At 43.8% G+C, this 22,327-nt stretch overlaps 1 long non-coding RNA gene, 3 other non-coding genes and 1 pseudogene across 6 annotated transcripts in view; 3 read left to right on the top strand and 2 right to left on the bottom strand.

Moving 5' to 3' along the window:
* Nucleotides 1–22,327, top strand: part of LOC144698296 (uncharacterized) — an 869,665-nt gene that overhangs the window by 324,236 nt on the left and 523,102 nt on the right. The gene's annotated exons all lie outside the window — the stretch shown is intronic.
* The window catches only part of LOC144698261 (uncharacterized), a 79,154-nt pseudogene that overhangs the window by 53,122 nt on the left and 3,705 nt on the right, over nucleotides 1–22,327 (top strand). The window lies entirely within an intron of this gene.
* trnan-guu (transfer RNA asparagine (anticodon GUU)) lies at nucleotides 10,440–10,513 on the bottom strand. Its single transcript has one exon. It is a non-coding gene; the product is annotated as a tRNA-Asn (tRNA).
* Nucleotides 15,668–15,749, bottom strand: trnas-aga (transfer RNA serine (anticodon AGA)). The gene has a single exon. It is a non-coding gene; the product is annotated as a tRNA-Ser (tRNA).
* Nucleotides 17,842–17,914, top strand: trnak-cuu (transfer RNA lysine (anticodon CUU)). Its single transcript has one exon. It is a non-coding gene; the product is annotated as a tRNA-Lys (tRNA).

Raw genomic sequence — 22,327 nt, 5'->3', positions numbered from 1 at the left:
TATGAACAATTTCAAAGCTGAACAACGTACTAGAATGTGCTCGTACAACGTACAAGCAGACTAGAAGGAAAGTGTGACTGTGGATAATAGGCACTGTGGACATTCCTGTAATCAGAATCTGGGAGGATCAGGAAGATGAGATCCTGGTGTCTCTTTACCCTGCAAGATTGTCTGCAAACTTAACGCCTTGCATCTTATTTTCCCACGAATTGACTCTGCCTGCATCCAGCAGCTAATTGACCTGGGAGCTGGACACGAGACAGGGACAGAAGCAGAAAGAGATGCGACATGAAAGTGTTTTGAATTTGATGTCTGCCAGTTGCTTTCAATGGTGAATGCCTGCCTTGCAGCGATTAGTTGAAAGAAGCAAGATTTTAAAAGTCCCACAGCGCCCAGCGTAGGGCTCAAACCAATGACCCTGAGATTAAGAGTCACGTGTTCTACCGACTGCGCTAGCTGGGCAAGTGATCAAGGTCCGCTTCATATCCCAACACACATGGAGACACTTGTTGCTTTCAACCTGATACCTCAGCTTGTTCCGAATATCAAAGTGTGTAAGGTAATCACCCTACAAAAGCCCCAAGGTTGCAATGCATTCCTCTCAATCATTAATAACATCATTCACATCTTCCACTTCTTAGCTGCATCACCTTCCAAACATTGTGATCCATTTTCCTCAGGATTTGTTCCTGGATTTAATATTTATCTGCTTTATGAACTCATTTTGAAATCAGATTATCTTCAACATTCACACAAATTGAATTGCAAACCTGACGGACAAACAATGGAAAACAAGTAACTCAGTAACACAAATCCCATGGTGCTCATTTTCAGATATTCAACAGTCAGATTTTCAAAACAATGAAGGAATTTTACAGTGAAAAGACTTGGAAAGGTGGTGCGATTTTTATTTGTGCTTCATTCACTCGGGAATTCTGTAAATGCTGCTCGGAGGTTCAGTGACCGGGATATAATTTACCTGCGTTTTCCTGAGCCTGTGCTCGGTGTATTGGGAGGTTTGGCCCGGGTTGGAGTATCTCGCGTCCCAGGGATGGGCAGTAACCCGCTGATTGAAGCTGCAGTCGCCGCTTTCTGCTGGCAGCGGGTGATTGGAGAGTGCGGGGCCGGAATATTGCTGCTTTTCCCTGTCTCACCCATGGTGGAGCTGAGGATGAGGGAATCGTTGATGGGTTTGTCTGAAACCAATAATTTCTTACTTTTCTACTGGGTTAGATGAAGGTACATAGTTCGTACAAATCTTTTCTCACTATATTTGACAAAATATAATAATTTTCCAAAAGCTGTTTGTGCGGGAGCTCACTGGACAACAGTAGATCTGGAACCGTTTTGGGGATATTATCTTGTAGCCCACGTACCCAATGACAACCCTGAACTGCGTGACAAAGAATGCTGATGGGGGGAAAACAGTAAAGTCTTCACTCCTGGATGGTCTTGAATCAACAACCTTTCAGTTAACAAGAAAACACACTGACCAATTGTGCCTCAGAGACTTATACAAGTTCAGTCTACAAGGTATCCTAACCAGGGTGTCAGTGAGTCAAATCTTCAGATTGCCACTACCCAGATGACTATCGCTCTCTATCCGTCTTGCGCTTCCAAAATAAAAGTTGGGTCATTCATTGTGAACACATGGAAATAGTCTGATCCCACCCACTGCAGACACATCCATATCACCGGGAACCAGCTCTCCTACAACCGGTGCCATCTCCCTTCAAGCCTCTCGGTGTCTTGTCTGTTACCAAGTATTCTGATTGTCCCGAAGCCGATATTAGATTTGAATTCCTGATGTGCAGTAACGAGAATCCTTTCAATGTCAAATGAGTTAATTTCACTGATATCATCAGAGTCAGTGTTCCATCGCCTTAAAGAAGGGAAAGGTACCTTGACTGTCTCTGGTCAGTAGGATTGTTCACCCTTCATTCACTGATTCCATTCCTCAAAGCGGATTTTCATTTTCGCCTTGAGTTTCCCTGACCACATCTGGCAGCATCTTTGATTCGAGAGGCATAATTTATAGTTAAGATGTAATGCAGTTCCGATGAAAGATTACAGACCTGAAATGAAAACTATGTTTATCTCTCCACAGAGGCTACCAGGTCTGCTGAGAATTCCAGTATTTTCTGTTTTTATTTCAGATGACCAACATCTGCAATATGTTACTTTTCTTTACCTGATTATGAAACATGTAAGATTCTGAGGGGACCTGGCAGTGCGGAGGTTGAGAGGATGTTACGTCTTGTGGGAGAATCTGGAACTAGGGGTCACTGTTTAAAAATAAGCGGTCACCCATTTAAAACAGAGAGGCAAAGTTTTTTTCCTCTCAGAGTCATGATTCTTTGGAACTCTCTTCCTGAAAAGACTATGGAAGCAGAGTAATTGAATATTTTAAAGGCAGAGATGGATATATTCTTGGTAAGCAAGGGGTTGATAGGTTATCGGGGGTAGATGGGGTACAGGTTTCAGGTTACTGTCAGGTCAGCCATGATCTTTTTAAACGACGGAGCAGGCTTGAGGGGCCGAATGGCCTACTCCTGCTCCTTGTTCTTATGTAGTGTTAAGGGTGTGGAACCCATTACCAGTAGATTTCGAGATCCATGTCTGAGCTGAAAACGTGCAGGTAAGCTCACACTGTAAACAGATTGTTCACCAGGTGGAAATGGAAAGGGATTCGCCCTATCATCCCAATTACTGACACAGCAAAACAGTCTCGCCGGTGTTATAACTGATGCAGTTGGTAAAGTGGAGGTATTTATTCCCAGAGGGAAACTTTAAGCAACTGTCACAACCTATAATTTTAAGTGCTATGTTTGAGATGCGACCCTAAATTCAGGAATCAGACCACCAGCTCTCGAAGTTTTACATTAAATAAAATGAAACATTTTATTAATTTACACAGATTAAAATATATATACACATGGCTCCAAATTATTACTCTCAGAACTTTTTAAAAATTCCCAAACTAATCTCCATTAAGGCAACAGCAACCTTTAGACTTAACCAGACACCAGGCATAGCATTTTCACCGTACAAATTCAAAATGAGGTTCTTTTCATTTGTTCCTTGCGGAGTCAATTTGAGGCTTGCAGCTGCCTTTTGATCTCAGTTGCCTCTGTTAAGCACACTCAAAATGGTTATCTTGTTATACCTACTATCACTGATTGAATGCAAATTTGCATTTTCCCACCAGCCTCTTTGAACACCTTTTAACAATGAAAGCCCTTTTGTAATACCAATTTTGTTAATAATATAAATATATTACTTGGTAGCTGCTAGGTAGGTGTCCGTTTTCACTCTACTTCTTGAATGCTCTATTAAAAAATGCAAATGCACATAATTCCTCTTATATCTCAAAACTAGCACACATCAAAGCACCCAGGCTAGCTGGCCTTAATCCAAATAAGACACACCCACAGACGAAACCTCTATTTTAAAAGAAAAGTATTTTCCAAAATATTATGTACATTAATAGCTCCATTACACCGGTGCGAGGCCATTCAGATACTTCACGTGTGCAAAGGGCTTTATTCAGTTTGCCCACATGTTAACACTCCATCTTTAAAGGTTCAAAGGATTTGATCCACAATCAGAGGATTGCTACTGGCAACAGAGGGTTTAAAAGCCACCAACTCATCCCATCTGCTAAGATTCCGCTGAGTTCAGATCTAACTTTAGGGGCTTGTTCTACTGTTCATTACACCCAGGAGAGAATTATGGTGGAGCCCAGAGCAATTTGGTCGCTGTATCAATTGATTCAACAATTTTATGCCTTGCCCCAATGGCACCCATCGTATCTGATTACAGGACATAGGTTTCTATCCTACATTTTCGCCCTTCAATGGCGGAGCGGTCACCCAGCATTCGTTGCGGGACAGAATGCGCCCTATTCTCACTACAACAGTTCCTCGCACATGCGCATTGTTGTATGTGCTTGGAGCGTGCGCAATGCGGTCAGTTTCAGGAGCATGCGCAGTGCTGGTTTGTGACTGCAGCTGCTCAGAGAGGGTGAGAGAATGTCGAGTGGCGCAAACTAACAGAGTTAGTGGGTGTGTGAGGAGGAATGGAGCCAACGGAGTGGGCAGAGAGGCTTCATAAAGACACAGTGCAGGCCGCAGACCCCAAATAATAAGGTACCGGTCTTGTGTTTGCAGAGAACGGCCCGGAAAACTCTGGATTTCTCCCTTCGCCAGGCCCGAGGTAACGGCCGCCATCTTTTAGGGGGAAATGTGCAGCAGGGCGCATGCGCGGTCATCCTGGTCTAGGTAGCAGGAGGAGAGAATGTTGTGCATTTCTGCCCTGGACTGACAGGGATGGATTTTGAAAACTCCTTTTTCACAGAATCACTGAATCACAGTGCTGAAGAGGCCATTCGGCCCATCGAGTCTGTACCGACACGTGAGAAGCTCCTGACCTACCTACCTAATCGCATTTACCAGCACTTGGCCCATAGCCTTGAATGTTCTGACGTGCCAACTGCTCATCCAGGTACTTTTTAAAGGATGTGAGGCAACCCGCCTCCACCACCCTCGCAGGCAGCTCATTCCAGACCGTCACCACCCTCTGGGTAAAAAAGTTTTTCCTCACATCCCCCCTAAACCTCCTGCCCCTCACTTTGAATTTATGTCCCCTGGTGATTGACCCTTCAACTAAGGGGAACAGCTGCTCCCTATCCACCCTGTCCATGCCCTTCATAATCTTGTTCACCTCGATCAGGTCGCCACTCAGTCTTCTCTGCTCCAACAAAAACAACCCAAGTCTATCCAACCTCTCTTCACAACTTAAATGTTTCATCCCAGGCAACATCCTGGTATAATAAATGGGAAGGGTTTGCAGATTGGAAACAGAAACCAAACATCACATTAAAATCTGACAGAATTACTTGATTCATTGGAACTTGATGTTATCGGCCTCTCAGGATAAGCATTGAGTTCCAGGTCATTGCCACTCACTGTGTAAACATTTTTCCTCACATGCTCCCTGTAGATCTTGCCCAAATCTTAAATCTGTAATCTCTTAAATCTGTAGTACTGTAATCCTTTTACAATCAGATACTGTGAACAGCTTTGCTTTAACTACGTTATGTAGGCCAATTGTAAACTGGTACACCTCTATCAAATCTTCCCTCAATCTACTTTCTTCCAAGGAGACCAACCCCAGTTTCTCCAAACTAACCTTACAACGTTCCTCATCCCTCGACCCATTCTGGTAAATCTCCTCTGCCCCCTCTCAAGGACCCTCCACATCCTCCATAATGTGTGGTGATCACTGGTTTGCACAGATCCAGATGTTCTGTGTCCGTGTCTGTGACATCGTCACACTTCAACAATTACACTGTGACATCATCACACATCGACAATTACATGGTGACATCAACCCGCTCCCCGGGTATTTCCTCAACTGGGAGATTTTTCTCTGACTCCAGTGCTTCTGATATCATTCTAGCTGCAGGATCCAGCAGGAGAGTTTAACATTGCAAACTCTGAACTTATTTCAGAGCTGCATGTTTTTTACCATTCATCTACAGTCGAGACCTTTAGTGCTGTGCTCTGTCATCTCTAAGAGGTTTCATGCCTCAGGGGCTGGTGTGACTTCTTTACTGTGGATCTAAATCCATGTTCATCCATTCCTCTGTTTCACCTCTGCCTTCCCTGATCACCTCTCTGCCATTGTCTAACTTCCTCTGTCTCTAATAATGGGTGTATTTTAGTTCCATTTAGGATTTTACTGTTACTTCTGTCGACAGTGTCTAAATGAAGTTTCCATCGCTCCCCAACCCTGACCATGTGCTGATGGCTTCCCAGCTTTACATTCCCATCTTTCACAGTCAGGAATTGTTTTTCTCGTGCAATAGTCCATTTCCCTTCCACTTCTGAGCTTATATTGACCATCAAATTCTGTATAATTTTTATTCTCTGCAATTCATTCTGCATGGCCTGAAATGTTAGCTCTGTTTCTTTCTCCACAGATACCAGCAAATATTGCCAATCCCCAGTCGCCTGTGGGGAAGATGATGTTTGACCTTCTTGAACCGCTGCAGTTCATGTGGTGATGATGCTCCCTCAAATGCTGTTAGGTAAGGAGTTTCAGGTTATTCACCCAGCGATGATGAAGGAACAGTGATATATGACAAATTATTGCATTTATATCGCACTTTCAATGTAAGACAATATTCCAAGGCATTTCACAGAAATGTTGCAAAGCAAGGTTTAACACTGAGCCACATAAGGAGATATTAGGGCAGGTGACCAAAAGCTTGCTCAAATGGGTCGATTTTAAGGAGCATCTTAAAGGGGAGAAAGTGAGGTGGAGAAGTTTAGGGAGGGAATTCCAGAGCTTGTGGCCAAGGCAAATGAAAGAATGGTCACCAATGATGGAGCGATTAAAATCAGGAATTCTCAGGAGGCCGGAATTAGAGGAGCTGAGATACCTCAGAGGTTGTGAGGCTGGATTACAGAGATAGGGAGGGTGAGACCCTGGAGGGATTTGAAAATATGGATGAGAAATTAAAAATGTTGCTTCTTATCCTGGAGCCTTTGTAGGTCGGTGAGCACAGGGGTGATGGGTGAACAAGACTTGGTGTGAGTAAGCACACGGGCAGCAGAGTTTTGGATGACCTGAAGGTTACAGGGAGGCTGAATGTGGGAGGCCGGCCGGGAGGGCGTTAGGATAGTTAAGTCCAGAGGTAACAAAGGAATGGATGAGAGTTTCCGCAGCACATGAGCTGAGACTGGGGTGGAGTCGGACGATGTTACTGAGGTGGAAATAGGCGGTCTTGGTGATGATGTGGATAAGTGGTTGGAAGCTCATCTTGCGGTGAAATATTTCACCATGGTTGTGAACAGTCTGGTTCAGTCTCAGACAGTTGTCAGGAGAGGGATGGAGTCGATGGATAGGGAGTGGAGTTTGTAGCGGGGACTGAAGACAATGGCTTCAGTCTTCTCAATATTTAAATGGAGGAAATTTCTGTACATCCGGTACTGGATGTCAGACAAGTCAGGATGGTGTGTGACTTGGAGAAGAATTTGGAGGTGATGGTCTTCACATACACCTGTTACGATCATTATGTAACAGAGTCTGACAATGACACACAGAAGGAGATGTTAGGCCAGATGTACGAAAGCTTGGTCGGAGAGGTAGGTTTTAAGAAGAGTCTTAAAGGAGGAAAGTGAGGTCGAGGCGGAGAGGTTTAGGGAGGGAATTCCAGAGTTTGGGGCCTCGGTAACTGCAACCACGGTCACCAATGGTTGAGCGATTCTGATTGGGAATGTATAAGGGGCCAGAATTAGAGGAGCACAGATATCTCAGAGGCTTGTGGGGTTCGAGGAGATTACAGAGATAGGGAAGGGCGAGAACAAGGAGGGATTTGAACACAAGGCGAAGAAACTTTGAAGTAAATGCATTCTTTGACCGGGAGCCAATGTAGGTCAGCGGGTAGAGGGTGGTAGGGGAATGGGACTTGCTGTGACTGAAGACATGGGTAGCAGTTTCGGTTGACCTCAATTTACAGAGGGGGGGGAGAATGTCCACTTACTCTCCAGAACTGACATTCTGCTGGATCAGCATTGCCCTGTTTCCAAGACCAATATTGATCCTTTATAAGGTGCCATTCCCAGGGCTACACACAGTCCTCCAGGTGTGATCTAACCAGGGCTTTGTGTAGCTGCAGCAAACCTTTCCCTCTTTTCTATAACAACCTCTGGAACAGGTTGTACAACAAGGGGAATTACATTATCGACTGAGAAAAATGAGGAGGTGCTTGCTCAGAATAAACTTGATTTAAATATTCAATAGGAAATCAATTGCATAAATAAATATTCCTTTTTATTTCGAAGACAACATGTGAATCCCCAGTTCAACTCTCCATGTCATTGGGTCAGGGAAACTTTGTTAATTTTCACACACTGAGCATGGACACTGCAGAAGCTCCTGCACCTCTTTCAATATTGTGTTTCTGAACACAGAGTTTTCAGAAGGGAATTGGACAATTATTTGAAATGGAAAAAAAAAACGGCATGGTTATGAAGGAAGAGAATGGTATTGGAACTAAGTGGATAGCTCTTTGAGGAAAGCACACACCCGATGGGTCGAATGGCCTCCTAATGAGCTGTGTCAGTTTACAATTAGATCAATTTCTCTGCAGCATTCCAAAATGTCCCGTCCCAGTTCTATTCCTGTAAAAGAGGATCTTGCAGTGCAGCAGGTCTACACAGTTTGACATTCCATACAAGTCCCTTTGGCTTTTTCTCGCACATTGTTTCTGTGGTGTAGCGGCCTCGCCAGCGATGTCCACATCCCATAAATGAACAAATAAACAAGTAGTGTTTATCACATTCACTTCAGATGCGCAAGGTCACCGGTTCGAAAGCTGGCAAAAATATTATCAAAACTGAATCATCTAATTGAGAGAAGTTGTACAATTCCTGTTTCTTGCTAAACAATAGCCGAATACATTATCTCACAGCCATGTGACACTGGCACTTCACCAGGCTTTGAATGATTTTCTCCAAAAGGCACAGTTATGAGAAAGAGACAGAAAAAGAGACGAATTACAGTTAGATAGTTCGCACGTGTGTGAAGTGTTGAATGACCTGCTGATGTGCTCTGTCATTTTATGATCCTAATGTTAGATCAATTTCTCTGCCGCATGGCTATGTTTTTCAGCTGAATTGTACTTCCATAAAACAGGGTTCGGAAGTGCAGTAAGACTGCACGGTTTGATATCCTAAGTCGGTCCCTGTGGTTCTGCCCATTGTTTCTGTAGTTACCAAGTGGTTATCACATACATGCAAAAGGCCCCCTGTCTGGAAATGGGTAGAAACAATATTGAAATTTAGACATCCAAGTGTGAGGGAAAGTTCCATAATTCACATTTGTTGTTGAATATTAACTGAATATAGTATCTCACCGCCACATTAAATTTGCCCTTCATCAAGCCGCAAAAAGCGTTCTCAAAATCAGGAGGGGTGAAACTGACTAGGCACAAAAAAACTAGCAGTTCCTTTCGTCAACAACAGAAATTAATGAGTTTACAAATACAAATTCAGTTACTTACTGACTGAAAGATGACTACCAGTGTGATCCAAAGACGAGCGTCATCGTAAGACAGACACAACTGATACTGTGATTGAACACGAGGGAATGGGAGAGATGGTCCAAAATTACTTTGTATCGCATTTCATCAAGGATCATCATTCTTTCATGAGCATCGTTGGCCAACATTTTTGCACATCCCCAATTCCCCTTGAGGAATCAACCACATCACTGTGGGTCTGGTGTCACATGCAACTCAGACCAGGTAAGGACGACCGATTGAATTCCCTAAAGGACTGGTGAATCGCATGGGTTTGTAAGGCAATCAGTGATAGTTTCATGGTCATCATGACTGAGAAAATACTGAGGACATGCCTGATCAGAATAAACACCTTTTGTAAGTTCACCATGAAATGAATTGCATAAATAACTTACGTTAATATCGAAAACTGCAGAAAGAACCCTACTCCAACTCTTAATTTCATTGTGAAAAGGAAATGTTCATTAAGGCAAACTGCATGGATTCTACAGAAACTGCTTCTTTGAAAAGGAATTTGGCAATGGTCGAAAGGGAAAAAATTCTGATTCATGGAAAGAGAGAAAGAAATTGGGATTAATTGGCAAGATCTTTGTAAAAGGCTGTTTATAAATAGAATGGGTGTAAGGGCCTCTTACTGCGCTGTGCCATTTGATGATGACATTGTTGATCAGTCTGTCTCCAGCATTCCTAATGAGAACAGCCGAATTCCATTTCTTCAAAACAAAGACCCAAAGTGCTGCTGCATGATGTCACCGTTTAACATTCCAGACAGCTCCATTGGGATCCAGGCAGGGAAATGTTCCTGTAGCGTTGTGGTTACCCAGCTCATTTCGCTTCTGCAAGTTACTCCATTCGATGCTCGGGGAAACATTATCACCCAGCTGTGTGGAAAAGTTGTATCGCTCCCATTCCTGTTTGTTGTTGAATATGAACTGAATGCTGGATCTTGCAGCCACATTAGATTCGCTCTTCACCATTTCTGAAGATAACATTCAGCAAAATAAGAAGATGTTTCCGCTGGCAGCGGGTGATTGGAGAGTGCGGGGCTGGAATATTGTTACTTGTTCCTGTCTCACTCACTGAGGAGCTGAGGAAGAGGCGATTAATTGATGGGCTTGTTTCAATCCAATAGCCTCATAGATCTGTATTGATTTAGATAGGGGTTCACGATCGTTCATATTCTTTGTTATGTCTGAAATGAATGTCCATAAACAGAGCTTGGTGTGGGAACTCAGTGGGTGACAGCCGAGTTTTCAACGTGGGGTGTGGGATGGATTTTCTTGTAGTTTCAGGACCCCGAAACAAATCAGAGCGTTAATGAGTAATGATGGGGAGAAAAAAGTGCCAGCTTCGTCCCTGGGTGGTCTCGAACCACCAATCTTTCGGTTAACAGCCGAACGCGCTGACCAATTGCGCCACAGAGACTTGATAGAAGAGCTTGCACTCTGTAAGATATCCTAAACCAATGGCTCAGTGAGAGAAAGCTTCAGATTGCCGTGACTGCAATGACAATTATTCCCTATCAGTTTAACTCTTCCCAAATAATGGTTGGGACATTCATTGTGGACACATGGAAAAAGTCTGATCCCACCCATTGCAGACACATCCATGTCCCCGGGAACCAGCTCCCCTACAACCGGTGCCGTCTATCTTCGAGCCTTTCTGTGTTTTGTCTGTTACCAAGTATTCTGCTTGTCCCAACGCCGATAATTCTAAAGGGGTTTCTCTGTTACACAGCGAGTGGTTAGGATCTGGAATGCACTACCTGAGAGTGTGGGGGGGAGGCAGATTCAATCGCGGATTTCAAAAGAGAATTGGACAGAAAATGCAGGTCTCCAGGGACAAACGCGGGGGAGTGGGACCAGGTGAATTAGTTTCCAGAAGAGTAAGAGATCTCCCTTTTCAGACGGAGTTAAGGAGATTTTGTTCCTCTCAGAGGGTCATTCGCCTGTGAAATTATTTTCATCAGAGGTTTGGTCATTGAATTTACACAAGACAGAATTAGACAGATTTTTGATAGACAAGGGGGTCAAAGATTATGGGGGGCAGGCAGGAAGGCGGAGTTGAGACCACAACCAGATTAGCCGTAACCTCAATGAATGATGAAGCAGGGTCAAGGAGCTCAATGGCCTACTCCTGCCCCTGAGTCCTTTGTTCCTCCGACCCAGGCTGAATGGCCTCCATCTGTGTGTAGCCTTAGCTCTGATTCTCTGACACTATGAGGCACTGGAGAGGCAAATGGTCAATCCCTGCTCCTGTTTGTTGTGTTCTATTTTGGAGCTGTTACCACCCAAGGCAATGGTTAGTTTACCTTTGATAGTGGGAGCGTGGCCGGCTGGGTTAAGGTGTTTTGTTTGGGCTCTGTTCTCTTCGTGGGTACGAATCAAAATTTCAGTTGATTTGTTCTTTCAGTCACTTCACCTAAGCATGGGCTCGCGGCTGTCGATGTATTAAGATCTTCATCTTGGCAGGAAGAACAAGGAGACGCAGTATGAATTCCAGGCTGACTAGGAATATGTGGGGCCGAATTCCCTCTTTCTGTTATAACCTTTCTATGATTTCATATGAACAAGATTGAAATTGATGTGAGATCTGTAATTGCGGATGAGTGGTTAAGACAATGGGTTCGAAATCTATTGGGCTCTCCCCATGTAGGTTTGAATTCTCGCTGTCTGCTGCTCCTTACTTTAGGTGAACCCAGAATTAAATTAATTGTTGGTGAAATGGAATAAAAACTTTCCAAACACTCCTGTGTGTTTCTCCTGCTTCTCCTCCGCATTTCTTCATTTCCGTTCATCTGCAAGCATTCACCAAATCTGCAGTCTGAAATGGAACAATAATTGGAGAAGCCGGTGACATCCTAACTTTCTGGGTGTTTGTGGATCCTGAGGCCTCTGTCACTCTCGGTGCATGTGTCTGTGTGTGTTTCTCTGTGTGTGTCAATGTGGCTCAGTTCCCTGAGGGGATGAACACTTTTTTACCATCACAAACTTCATTCACATTATTCGCGCAACTTCATGTTATAATGTTATGGTCCCACGTCTTTTCCCCGGAGACCTGAATTTTCTGTCCAATTCTCTTTTGAAATCCGCGATTGAATCTGTCTCCCTCACACTCTCAGGCCGTGCATTCCAGATCCTAACCACTCGCTCTGTAACACAGAAGCCCCTTCAGAATGGTACACTTTATGTGATGTTGCCTCTCTTCATTCTTCAGACCAATATGAATCACTTCACACTTCCCTACATTAAATTTCAGGTTCGCTTTAACAGTTTACACGAGGAATTCCTGTGCATTGTGACAGTTCACACAGCGGTAAGAAAAAAGTTAGCTCCTGATCAGGAGTTGAACCTGGGCTGTGGTGGTGAAAGTATTAAATCCGAAGCATGAGGCTCTTTGACTTCCAGTGAAGCCGAGGCTGTTTTCACTCAGAAGCCAGCGGCTGTGATATTAATAAAGCGGGACGGAGAAAGACTCAGTTTGAGCGGTGACACTGCTGGAGGGATGGGGAGTTGGGGATCACCCATCAAAGTTTTAAAAAAACGGCAGCGCCCAGAGTGGGGCTTGAAGCCACGATGCTGAGATTAAGTCTCACGCTTTACCGGGTAAACTAGCCGGGAATGCACAGCCATTGTTCCCTATGCAAAAATTCAGGGAGATCAATGTTGCTTCCTCCCTGGAGCCTCAGCTTGTTCTGAATTTCAAAGTGTGGAAGGTAATCGGCCTACGAATGCCCCAAGGTTACAATACATTCCTCTCAATCACCAATAACATCATTCACATCTTCCACTTCTTAGCTGCACCTCCTTCCAAACATTGCAAACTCTCTCTTGCATCTTTCATCCTGATATTTTTCTCTTTGACATTTTAATATGAAGCTGCACAATTAATGCGAGTCAAGTTTATGAAGTGAATATGTGTCCACCACCTCGGGGAACTGAACCACATTGACACACACAGAGGAACACACACCAACACATACACCGAGAGTGACAGAGGCCGAAGGAGAGACAAACACCCAGAAAGTGTGGATGTCACCAACTTGGTCAATTATTGTTCCATTTCAGGGGCCAAATGTGGTGAATGTTTTCAGATGAACAAATGTAAGAAATACGGGGGTGTTTGGGTGGTTTTCTTTTTAATTTGACTGATAATTTATTCTGCAGACAGTTTGTGTCAGTCAGGAATGAGAAGAAGGGGAGTTGGCAGGATTCGAACCATGTGGAAAAACGCCTGAACCACTCGGCCAGGACAACTGGGTAAAGGCTGCATGTTGTTTGTTTAAAACAATAGAATGAATACAGGGAGTTCCAGTGAAAGAAGGTCTTCCAGTCCGTGCCATTGTCCCACCTTTTCCCAGTCACCCTGGGATTTACACTGTCTCTCCTCATTCTTCCAACTGAAATACAACACTGCACAGCTCAGCTGCCCCTTCACCCCACGGAGAATTTTTGGAAGCGCCTCAAATAACAAACCACCAGAAGGTTTGGCAGCGGTGAGAGTGAAGCCCAAATCACCAGCGAGATCGAAACCTGAACCAGCGGCTGAGCCCACTCGGCCTCACTACCACATTCAGATTAGACACAAACATTGTCTTCACCAACATTGACACTGAATTAGAATATTAAAAAATATGATCAGGAATTGGCCATTCGAGCGTTCTCAGCTACTTAATAAGGTCATGTGAAAACTTCAATTATCACCCAGTAACATCTGGAGGTTTAGTTGCTGAACAGCCTCCACTCAAAGAAAAGAGAGAAATGTTTTAAAACTGCTCTTTTTTTCCCTGTACCACCTTAACATGAAGCCACATAACTAACATGGCCAATGTTTGAGTGGTAAAAATGGGGAACTGAACGACATTAACACACACAGAAAATCACAAATATGCACCTTGTTAAGATTTGAAATTGTGCTTATTTTCACCATGTCTTCCAATGTGCAGAAAGTGGAGCTGTGATCAGCTTATAGCTCAGAAGATGTACAGCAAGAATGTATATAACAGGCTGATGCTCACGGTGCCTGTTTGGACTCGGTGAGCTGCATCTGACGATTGAGAACATTTAGTTGCCGCTCAACGAGTCTGGTTCCAAATTCCCTGCCATAAATGAAAAGAAAACTCGCTGAATTTGCTGAATGTCTTGAAATCAAAGCATCATATGGAAGGTAAGAAAGTTCATCTTAACCGTGGTATTAGGAAAAATAAAGTGACAGAAAGTTACAGCAAAGAAAGAGGCCATTCGGCCCTGTGTGCTGCTTTCAAAGAACAGTGTGATTGGTTGACTGAATACTTTTAGGAAGAATGGAAAAAAAGGAAAACGAGGCCTGGTTGCGCTGTTAATAAGGAACGAGATCGGCACATTAGTGACAGAGGATCTTAGATTGAAGGATCAATATGTGGAATTAGTTTGGGTGGAGCTAAGAAACAACAAGAGGCAGCAAACATTGGTGGGAATTGTTTATAGGCCACCAAACTGAAGTGGTAATGTTGGGCATGGGATAAATCAGGAAATTAGAGCTGCATGTGACATGGGTAATACAGGAATAATATTCTGCCTCGCACCACCAGCTCTATAGTCAGTGCTTTGCAACCTACCACAGTCCTTCTCTTTTATTTTCACTCCCTCACTCCGACTCTGGGTTTATTCCCGAGTTTTGCCCTTGTGACATTTCCAGCTCTGATGTGAAACTTACACTCTTACTCCATCATTTCTAGCAGAGCTTTACAGTGTTATTTACAACCAGCAAATTAATCACATTGATTTGATCAGCTCGCCCAGGAGGAATAAGTTTCAAATCCCTAACCAGGAATCGAACGCAGGCTGTACTGATAAAATTACCGCATTCTAACCACCAACCCAGCAGTTTGACACATTCAGGCTGCTTGTGGCATTTTCCCTTTCCAGATCCCTTTTTCCAAGGACAAGTTTCTTTGACCAAATGGTCTATGTCGTTTGAACACAAGTAACATCTTCAGCCAATGAGAAAAACCATTGCTGAGAGCTGGAACATGAAATCGATACTTTCCTCCTTTAAGACAGTTCTTAAAGCCTCCCCCTTTGACCGAGCTTTTAGTCATCTGACCGAATATGTGGCTCAGTGTCACACTTTGTTATACAATGCTCCTGGGGAACGCCTTGTGACATTTCATGAGGTAAAAGGAGCTTTATAAATATAAGTTGTTGTTGTACTCCATACATAGAAAAAGACAGACTCCTGTTGTCTCTTTCATCCTGATATTTTTCAATGTAACATTGTAATGTGAAGTTGCACCACGAATGTGAATACAGTTTGTGCTCATAAAAATGTGTTCACCTCCTCGGGGAACTAAACCACATTGACCCACACAAGAACAAACAGAGATATACACCGAGAGTGACAGGGGCTTAAGGAGAGGCAAATGCCAGGATGAAATCATGTCACCAAATTAGCTCTTTTTTTTCATTTCCGACTGGAGATTTGCAGAAGGCTGACAATGAATGGACATAAGAAATCACGGATGTGTTTGGATATCTTTTCCTCGATTCAAACGATAATTAGTTCTGTCTGTGTTCAGTTAAAGTCAGAAATAACAGGAAACGTAGTCAGCAGGATTCGAACCTGCGCGGGATAACCCCAATGGATTTCTAATCCATCGCCTTAACCACTCGGCCACGACTACAGAGGTTGCTCCTATACCATTATTAGTTGTATGAAATCGTAAAGGTTACAGCAGAGAAAGCGATCTTTCTGCCCGTCTTGTCATGGCCATTACCTGGCCTTTTCCCCGGAACCCTGAAATTTATCCTGTATCTCCTCATTCTTCCCACCAAATTGGGAATGAAAGAGTGAGAATGATCACATAAGCTTAGAAAGCTCACAGCAACCGTTGTTTTCATTGGCTGACAAAGTCGTTTATCTTGAACCTAAACAGGCAGTTTTGTGATGAAAGAGATCTGAACTGAAAAACAATAGGCAAAAGCAGCGTAGATAAGCCAAATCGAAAATTATTGTTGCAGCTTCCCTGGTGGTCTCATGGTTAGGATGCGGTGCTCTTAGCGCTGCGGCCCACATTTGATTCCCGGTCAGGGAATGTCAATTTGTTGGAACGAGTTTTCATTGATTGGAAACGTTTAAAACTCCACCAGAATCAGGGGAGTGTGGTTTTAAGTTTTGCCTCAGAGCTGGAAAACAGCACACTTAGTTCAAGTGGGGCAAGGGAATGAAGGAAGAGGAGAGGAGAAGGGTTGGGTGCAAAGCACTGACTGTAGAAATGTTGGTGTGAGGCAAAATATGGGTGGGAGAAGTACGAAATTTGCTGCCTACTGTTTGCACTGACACAAATATCATTCCTGAAGGATCAACCAATCACTACTGCTCTTTGAAACCAGCACGCCCGGCCTAATGGCCTCTTTCTGTGCTGTAACTTTTTGTAATTTTATATTTCCCAATAGCACGGGTCATTCTGCCATTTTATAACCCACTCGAGCGAGATGCGCTTTCTTACCTTGTATTTGGCTCTTTTGAAACCTAAACAAGGAACAAATTCAGTGAGTTTTCTTGTCATTTCCAGCACGAGATTTGTCACGAGACTAATTGAGCGACACATTAATGGTGCCAATCCTTCACTGGAGCTCACCACGTCCAAAGAGTACTGTTATCATCAGCCTGTCATGTATCTTCTTGCAGTACATCTGCTGAACAATATAAAGCTTATCACAGCTCTGCTTTCTACACATTGAAACCCAGTGTGAAAATCAATTACAAAGCTGAACAACTGGGAGGAGACTGACTGTGGATAATTGGCACTAGGCACATTCCTGTAATCAGTATCTGGGAGAACCAGGAAGATGAGATCCAGGTGTCTCTTTACCAATGAGTTTTACCCATTCCCACGAACTGGCTGTGTCTGCATCAAGCAGCTAATTAACCTGGGGGCTGGACGGGTAGAGGAAGCTGGAGGCCAAACAGGGACAGAAGCAGAATGAGATGCGACGTGAAAGTGTTTTGAATTAAATGTGTGTCAGTTGCTTTCAGTGATGAATGACAGCCTTGTAAGTTTCACAGGAGCCGCAGTAATTAGTTGGTGTTTTTTTTTAATTTCAAGCAGCAAGATTTTAAAAGTAAAAAGATAAAAAACTGAAACTTTCTATGTATAGCCTACAACAACAGCGCCTTTTACCGAATGAAACGTCATAAGACGTTCCCCAGGAGCATTATATATCAAAGTGTGACACTGAGACACATATTCGGTCAGATGTCTAAAAGCTCGGTCAAAGGGGGAGGCTTTCAGAACTGTCTTAAAGGAGGAAAGTACCGATTTCATGTTCCAGCCATCAGCAATGGTTCTTGTCATTGGGGAAAAGTCACTTGTGTTCAACCCAAACCGACCAATTAGTCGGAGAAAGTTGTCTCTGGTGAAGGAGATCGGGAATGAAAAAGAAAATGTCATAAGTTGCCTCCATAATCCAAATGTCAAGCCTTGTTGGTAGTTTCCCTGATGTCCAGTGACTGGGAATTGGCGCTTCCATTGGACCAACAGCGAATAGGGTGGAGGGTTTTGGAAATTGAAAGTTATACATGAGCAGCTTGTGGGGCTATTTCACCTCACTTTCAATTTCATGTTCCAGCTCACCGCAACCGTTGTTTTCATTGGCTGAAGAAGTCGTTTATCTTGAACCTAAACAGGCAGTTTTGTGGTGAAGGAGATCTGAACTGAAAAACAATAGGTAAATGCAGCGCAGATAAGCCAAATCAAAAAGTGCTGGAACAGTTCCCTTGGTGGTCTAGTGGTCAGGATTCGGCGCTCTTATCGCCGCGGCCTGGGTTCAATTCCCGGTCAAGGAACGTCGAGTTATTGAATTTGTTTGAATAAGCATTGATTTTTCATTGATTGGAAACGTTTAAAAGCTCCACCAGAATCAGAGAAGTGAGAGTTTAAGTTTTGCCTCAGAGCTGGAAAACATCACACTTGGTTCAAGTGGAGAGGGAATGAAGGAAGAGGAAAAGTTGCAAAGCACTGACTGTAGAAATGTTGGTGTGAGGCAAAATATGGGTGGGAGAAGTACGAATTTTGCTGCCTACTGTTTGCACCAGCACAAATATCACTCCTGATGGATCAACCAATCACAACTGCTCTTTGAAACCAGCACGCCCGACCGAATGGCCTCTTTCTGTGCTGTAACTTTGTATAATTTTATAGCAACAGCACGGGTCATTTTGCCATTTTATAACCCACTCGAGCGAGATGTACTTTCTTACCTTGTATTCGGCTCTTTTGAAACCTAAACACGGAACAAATTCAGCGAGTTTTCTTGTCATTTCCAGCATGAAATTTGTCACGAGACTAATTGAGCGACACATTAATGGTGCCAATCCTTCACTGGAGCTTATGAGGTGTCAGCTGTGGCTCAGTCCATAGCACCCTCGCCTTTGAATCAGAGGGATTGTGGGTTCATATCCCACTCCCGGAAACCAAGGACTGTGATTGTACTCAAAAGAGTTGCAATCTGTGACTGTTGATAACTTGAAAGAGTTTCACTGGAGCTCACCACGTCCAAAGAGCACTGTTATCATCGGCCTGTCATGTATCTTCTTGCAGTACATCTGCTGAACAGTATAAGCTTATCACAGCTCTGCTTTCTTCACATTGAAACCCAGTGTGAAAATCAATTAAAAAGCTGAACAACTGGGAGGAGAGTGACAGTGGATAATCGGCACTGTGCACATTCCTGTAATCAGTATCTGGGAGAATCAGGAAGATGAGATCCAGGTGTCTATTTACCCACGAGTTTTACCCATTCCAACGAATTCACCGTGTCTGCATGAAGCAGCTAATTGACCTGGGAGCTGGAAGGGCAGAGGGAGCTGGGGGCGAGACAGAAGCATAAAGAGATGCGACATGAAAGCACTTTGAATTTGACGTGTGTCAGTTGTTTTCAGTGATGAATGTCTGCCTTGTAAGTTTCACAGGAGCCGCAGTGATCAGTTGGTGTTTTATTTAACGAGCAAGATTTCAAATTAAAAAGATAAAAGCAAATTACTGTGAATGATGGAAATCTGAAACAAAAGCAGCATATGCTGGAAAAACTCAGCAGCTGGAGGAAGGGTCAATGTTTCCAGACGGTACGACTTTTATTCAGATTTTCAAAGTATTACAGCACCAGCGTGGGGCTCGATTCCATGACTCAGAGATTAATATTCTCATGCTCTGCCGACTAAGCTAGCTAGGAACGTGAAAAACTGTTTTGTATCCCAATACACATGGTTACACCTGCTGCTTTCTACCTGATACCTCAGCTTGACCAGAATTTGAAAGTGTGAAACGTAATCGGCCTACAAATGCCCCAAAGTTGCAATGCATTCCCCTCAATCATCAATAACATCATTCACATCTTCCACTTCTTAGCTGCACCTCCTTCCAAATACTGTGATCGATTTTCCTCGGGATTTTCTCCTGGATTTAATATTTAGCTGCTTTGTGTTCTCATTTTGAAATCAGAATCGCTTCAATATCCAACAAAATTTGAGTTGCAAACCTGGCGGGCAAACAATGGAAAACAAGTCACTCGGTAACACAAATCCCATGGTGCTCATTTTCAGATTCACAACAGTCAGCTTTTCAATAAAATGAAGGAATTTTACAGTGAAAAGTTTAGAAAGTTGGTGTGACTTTTACTTGTGACTCACTCACTCGGGTATTCTGTAAATGCTGTTCGGAGGTTTAGTGACCGGGATTTAATCTACCTGCGTTTTCCTGAGCCTGTGCTCGGTGTATTGGGAGGTTTGGCCCTGGTTGGAGTATCTCGCGTTCCAGGGATGGGCAGTAACCCGCTGACTGACGGTGCAGTCGCCGCTTTCTGCTGGCAGCAGGTGATTGGAGAGTGTGGAGCCGGAACACTGCTGCTTTTCTGCTTTTCTCTGTCTCACTCACTGTGGAGTTGAGGAAGAGAGAATAATTGAGGGGTTCGTGTGATTCCAATAATTTCATGAATTTCTGATGGGTTAGATGAAGATACATAGTGGGTCCAAATCTTTTCTCATTGTATTTGACAGAAAACGTAGTTTTAAAAAGAAGCTGTTTTTGTGGGAGCTCACTGGACAGCAAAAGACCTGCCACCGTTTGGGGATATCTTCCAGCCCAAGTACCCAATGACAACCCGGGACTGTGTGGCAATGAATGGTGATGAGGGGGAGAAACAGTAAAAATCTTCACCCCCTGGGTGGTCTTGAAAGACCAACCTTTCAGTTAACAGGGAAACACACTGACCAATTGCACCACAGACACTTACACAAACCTAACCGGCAAGGTATCCCAACCAGGGTGTCAGTGAGTCTAATCTTCAGATTGCCACTACCCAGATGGCTATCGCACACTATCAGTTTTACTCTTCCAAAATAAAGGGTGGGACATTCATTCCAGATACATGGAAACAGTCTGATCCCACCCACTGCAGACACATTCATGTCACCGGGAACCAGCTCTCCTACAACCGGTGCCATCTCCCTTCGAGCCTTTCATTGTCTTGTCTGATACCAAGTATTCTGATAGTCCCGAAGCCGATATTAGGTTTGAATTCCTGATGTGCGGTAATGAGAATCCTTTCAATGTCTCAGATCAGTTAATTTCACTGATAACATTAGAGTCACTGTTCCAGCGTCTTAAAGAAGGGAAAGGTGCCTTGACTGTCTCTGGTCAGTCAGGCAGTTCACCCTTCATTCGCATTGGATTCCATTCCTCAAAGGGGATTTTCATTTCCTTCTTGAGTTCCCTTACTACATCTGGCAGTATCTTTGGATTGAGAGGCATGATTAACATTTCAGATGCAGTGCAGTTCTGATGAAAGGTTACAGACCTGAAATGAAAACCATGTCTCTCTCTCCACAGTCACTACCAGATCTGCTGAGAATTCCAGCATTTTCTGTTTTTATTTCGGATAACCAGCATCTGCAGTATTTTGCTTTACTTTACCCGATCAGTGAAACAGAAAGATCCTCAGGGTACTTGACAGGGCGCATTTGGAGAGGATGTTACCTCTTGTGAGAGAATCGAGAACTCGGAATCGCTGTTTAAAAACAAGGGGTCACCCATTTGAAATGGAGATGAGGATATTTCTTTTCTCTCTCAGAGGGTCGTGAAACTTTGGAACTCCGTTCCTGAAAAGTCTGTGGAAGCAAAGTCTTTGAATATTTTTAAGGCAGAGGTCGATATATCCTTGGGAAGCAATGATAGGTGAGATACAGATTTCAGGTGATTATCAGGTTAGCCATGATCTTATTAAATGGCGGAGTAGGCTTGAGGGGCCGAATGGCCTACTCCTGTTCCTTTTTCTTATGTAGTGCTAAGAATGTGGAACCCATTACCAGTCGATTTCGAAATCCATATCTGAGCTGAAAATGTGTAGGTAAACTCACACTGTAAACAGATTGTTCACCAGTTAAAATTGGAAAGGGATTCACTCTCATCCCATTTACTGACACAGCAACACAGTCTTGTTGGTGGGAGACCATTCAGATACTTCACATGTGCAAAGGGCTCTATTCAGTTTGCCTACACGTTAACACTCCAACTTTAAAAGTTCAAAAGATTTGATCCACAATCAGAGCAGAGATGCTGGCAAGACAGGGTTTAAATGTTCCATGTAACGGGGGAAATGTTACTAGCTCACCCCTTCTGCTGAGACTACACTGAGTTCAGATCTAACTGTTGGGGTTTGTTCTGCATCCAGGTGAGAATTGCGGTGGACCCCGGAGCAATTTGGCTGCTGTATCATTGATTCAACAATTTTATGTCTTGCCCCTATGGCACCCATCGAATTCTGATTACAGGACAGAGGTTTCTGTTCTACAACGTGATCTTTCAATGGCAGAGCGGCCACCCAGCATTCGCTGCGGGGCAGAATGTGCCCTATCTTCACAACAGCAGCGCCATTCGCATGCGCAGTGCTGAGTGTGGTGGGGCATGCGCATTGCGGTTGGATCCATGAGCATGCGCAGTGCTGGTCTATGACTGAAGCTGCTCAGAGCGGTAGAGAGAATGTGGAGTGGAGCAAACTAACAGAGTTAGTGGGTATGTGAGGAGGAATGGAGCCAGCGGAGTGGGTAGGGAGGCTTCATTAAAACACAGTGCAGGCCACAGACCCCAAATAACAAGGTACTGGTCTTGTGTTTGCAGAAAACGGGCCGAAAAATTCTGGATTTCTCCCTTCGCCAGGCCCGGGGCAACGGCCGCTATCTTTTTAGGGGGCAATGTGCAGCAGG

The sequence above is a fragment of the Cetorhinus maximus genome, chromosome 23 (genome assembly GCF_964194155.1).
Source record: "Cetorhinus maximus chromosome 23, sCetMax3.hap1.1, whole genome shotgun sequence".
NCBI classification, from domain to species: Eukaryota; Metazoa; Chordata; class Chondrichthyes; order Lamniformes; family Cetorhinidae; genus Cetorhinus; species Cetorhinus maximus.
Note: the sequence above shows the minus strand (reverse complement) of the source record. Positions and strands in the feature narration are given on the sequence as shown.